General features: G+C 37.7%; 1 pseudogene; it reads left to right on the top strand.

The window, feature by feature from the left end:
- Positions 1–531: 531 nt before the first annotated feature.
- Positions 532–1,070, top strand: LOC107542258 (mediator of RNA polymerase II transcription subunit 28 pseudogene; annotated as a pseudogene).
- Positions 1,071–4,218: the final 3,148 nt, after the last annotated feature.

Raw genomic sequence — 4,218 nt, 5'->3', positions numbered from 1 at the left:
CAGAGGCATCGTGACCAGCCAAACCCTATCAAAAAGAAGAAAAAGGGAAAAAACAAGGATAAAAGTCATTCATATTCGCCCAAATATTTAGCATTTCAAGCACTCTTTCTTTGTCTAGATAAAATTTTACATTTAGTATCATTTTTCTTCCTCTTGAAAAACTTTAAAATTTCTTGTAGTTCACATTTGTTAGTAATAAATTATCTTAGTTCTTATGTAAAAGGTTTTTATCTTATCTTCAAATCTTACAGATATTTTTATTGGTTATTACTTTTAGGGTGACATTTTTCCAGCACTTTACGATATTGTTCTATTGTCTTTTGACTTTCATAGTTTCCAACAATATCTCTGATAATTTAAATTTTTGTTCCTCATTATGCAATGCATTTTTTTTTTTTTAATCTCTTACTGCTTTTAAATGTTTCTCATTATCCTTGGCTTCAAGAATTTTATATTCATGTGCCTTAGTATTGTTTTCTTTGTGTTTATCTTTCTTGTTGTACTTTAAATTTCTTGGATCTGATTTCAGAAATGGTGTCTTCACTGGGAGGTATGTTCTCCAGGCAACTACCCAAACCCCCCACTACCCTCACTGGGACTCTCAGGCTAGTCTTCACTTCTTTAGGCCTCACCAGGAGCTTTAAGATCTTATGAGTACATTGGTGAATGAGTTGGAGTCATCCTTTGAGGTTTGCTTTGCCTCTCTGGTGAGTCAGAATTATGTCAATGGCTTAGATCATGAAGAAATATGAATTGGTGTTGATCAGGGTATCCAGAAAATTTTAAATATTGTGAGACAGGCAGAATGCTTTTCCTACAGAAAAGGTTCCAGTTATCTGTCCAGAAGCCAGAGTAAGGTATCACAAAGATGTTATGGAACTAAGGAGTAATTGGTCCAGAAGCACTTGACAAAGCTGAGGCATTGGCAGGTGCTGAAGGACATCAACGTGCAGCACAAAAAGCAAGCCCACATCCCTCAGGACTCCTTGGCCTACCTTGAGCAGGTGTCTGCTAATATCCCTGCACCTATGAAACAAACCTGTGTAAAAGTTGTCCTAAAAGTGAGCTGAAGTATGAGTCAGCCTAAACATAGTTTTGTTGTATTTTTTTGTTTTGTTTTGCTTTGTTTGCCAAACATCACTTCTTGGGGACATGAAATTTTGAAAGAATTCTTTGACAGATAATGAGATGATTTTAGTTTCATGATCTCACCTAAAATGTTTCCTATTTTTACAAACTGTTCTTTCTTTAGTACATTATAAAATGCCTATAACTCTGGTAAACCAACTAATTTTTATTTATTATTTTTTTAGCAAAAATTTTAGACTGTTAATGTGATGCCACTTATAGGTTCCTTTTTATATTTATTTTTTTGTTTGTTTTTATTTTTTAAATTTTTGTATAACTTTTAATCTCTTTGTGTTTCCAGTTTTAAATTAGTTTGTATCATTGAGGGGAGAACTGATCTTATCTGTGAAACACAGCGTGAGGATTTTGGTTGTAGGTCTTTCATGTTAATTACCCCTCAGTAAAAATATGTACATTTGCTGTGTTTCAAGACTTTCAGCTACCTCAGGAAGAGTAATCTAATGTAACAATATTTGTAATGCTTCCCGAACTCTCAGAATGAGGATGTTTTGTAAACAGATAGGAAGAGGATTATAATATCCTAGGTTATATAGTAATTATTACAGTAGGATTTTTAAGTTGATGTTGACTTTCATTTGGGGTAAGTTTATGTTTTGTGTGATGTTTACTTTTTTGGATGGGGGGATGTAGTAGGAGCAGTGATATGCTAAATTTTGTTACATTTCTACAGTAATGTAATCAGTTGAAATAACAGCACAGATCCTGCTGTTCTCAATAGCATGAGTTGGGCAGAGGTGAAGTATGAGGGTTTAAAGATCACTGTGATTGTCCCTTTTGGTTTTGAGTTTTGTTTGCTGTGTTGTTTTTTTTGGAGAAGAAATTTTTTATTAAGCAAGGTTCTTGCTAATAGATGGTGTTGATTCCAATGGTCCTGGGTGGGGAGTATGCTGTGGGCTGACCCTTGGAGATGTATCCTCCACAAAGAGCATGTGGGAAGCCTTTCTAGGCCCTTGTTGGTCACACAGGCCAACACGATACTATTGATCTGCTGCTGAGAAATACAGACTCACATTGTGTCTGAAGGAAGGGAGAGAGGGATTGAAGGAGGAAAGGCTAAAGCCAAAAAAGTCATTTATAATGCATGAATAACAGCTGCATTGATTCAAAAAATATATTGGAATCATGAGGCTCAGTTCCTATCACTACTAAAGCAATTTCATCTACCTATACAAAGAGGTTGTAAAGGGGAAAAACTTCCAAGTCAGAAAAGCTTTCACTGGGTCCTGGTATCTGTCAGAATGGCAGCATCTTCTGAATCTGGAAGCCATTAAATTTAATGGTACCATGTAGTCTAAGTATAAAGTGACCATGAGAGAGCAGCAAAATAAGGGGGAAATGCTGTGAAAACTTCCAGGGACCTGTCACAGGGCATAGCCAGGTGTGGAAAGAGGAGGTCAGTTTAAAAGTCTAAGCTTGTTTCATTACAGAACCACACTTCTAGGAGTGCAAAATTTTAATTATTTATTAATTCATAATTCATGCTCATGATACAAAACTTAGAAAGTTCAAATGCAGCAGAGTTAATAATAGATCTTCCCATCTCTGTCTCCCAGTAACCCTATTACTCCCCCAGGAGTTTGTGTTTGTAAACTTCAGGGATATCCTTTACATCTGTAGGCAAACCTATGTTACGTGTGTGTACATACATTCTTAAAATGGAAACACACTACACAAATTGTTCTCCATGTTGTTTGTAAATCCTCATCTGAGGATATTTTTTCCATTGCTTTTTCAGAGAGAGTGGAAGGAAAGGAGGGAGGGAGGGAGGGAGAGACAGAAACATCGATATGAGAGAGCCACATTGACTGACTGCCTCCTGCACACACCCCAATCAGGGGCGGGGAGTGAACCCGCAACACAGGTACCTGCCCTTGACTGGGAATCAAACCCGTGACCCTTCAGTCCAAGGGCCAACACTCTAACCACTGAGCAACACCAGCCAGGGCATAACTTTTAACAGTAGTTATCTCTGGGTTCTGGCATTGCACTTGATTTTTACTTGTATTTTCACTTTCTTTTTTCTTTTATTTTTTCCCCATCACCATTTATCCCTGTATTTGCATTTTCTGTATCTTAGAGGTTTTTTTTGTTTGTTTTTACAATGAATATGTATCATTTTTTCTGAAACAAAGGTTTCTTTTTCTAAAATGATGCTAGTTTCATCCAACAAGTATATCAGAAATCGAATAAAAAGATGCTTGGCAGCTTTTGGAAGTGGTCATAGGAATAATCACAAACTATAAGAGATTTGTCTTTAGTTTTCTTCTTATGAAATGTCCATCACATCTCCCTGACACTGTCACTCTAAAATGTGTGACTGCAAAGTCTCTACTGGTGGCCAGTCCATACCTACCTGAGACATGATGTTAGTGTTTAATTAGAAACACACAAACCAGACATGAAGCTCAGGCCACCCTGCCCTTTCACTACCTTCCCCAACTTGCTGAACTGATTGATTTCTGTACTATCAGACTCGACCCTGGGACACACAGCAGTCATGTGGCTTTTTTGATTGGTGGCAATTGCTTCATAAATTTACAAAGCTGAGTACCATAATGTGAACTAGAAACCATTCAACGCTGAGCCTCTCAACCCAGATGTTTACACCCTTCCACTTTGTGTGTTTACATACTCACAAACTGTATGTGATGGAGCTATTCTGAGTGCTACTCAAAATGTGATCTGAGTACCACTGCCAATCCACAGACAGTTCACAAACTTGCAAGACAATAAGCAGGTATTTAAGAGAAAACACTTAGCGCCCTAGCTGGGTTGCTCAGTGGTTAGAGCGTAGGCCCACGGACTGAAGGGTCCTAGGTTGAGTTCTTGCCAAAGGCACGTACCTTGGTTGCAGGCTCGATCCCCGTTCCCGGTCAGGGCATATGTGGGAGGCAATAAATTGATGTCTCTCTCTCACATCGATGTTTCTCTCTCCCCCCTTCCACTCTCTCTGAAAAGCAATGGAAAAACTATTCTCAGGCGAGGATTTAAAAAGAGAGAAAGCACTTAGAAACTTTTACAACAATTTGAAAAAGCAATTTTGTACTGTTAAATGAGAAAACAAAAGAA

This window comes from Miniopterus natalensis, chromosome 2 (genome assembly GCF_054644295.1).
Source record: "Miniopterus natalensis isolate mMinNat1 chromosome 2, mMinNat1.hap1, whole genome shotgun sequence".
Lineage (NCBI taxonomy): Eukaryota > Metazoa > Chordata > Mammalia > Chiroptera > Miniopteridae > Miniopterus > Miniopterus natalensis.
Note: the sequence above shows the minus strand (reverse complement) of the source record. Positions and strands in the feature narration are given on the sequence as shown.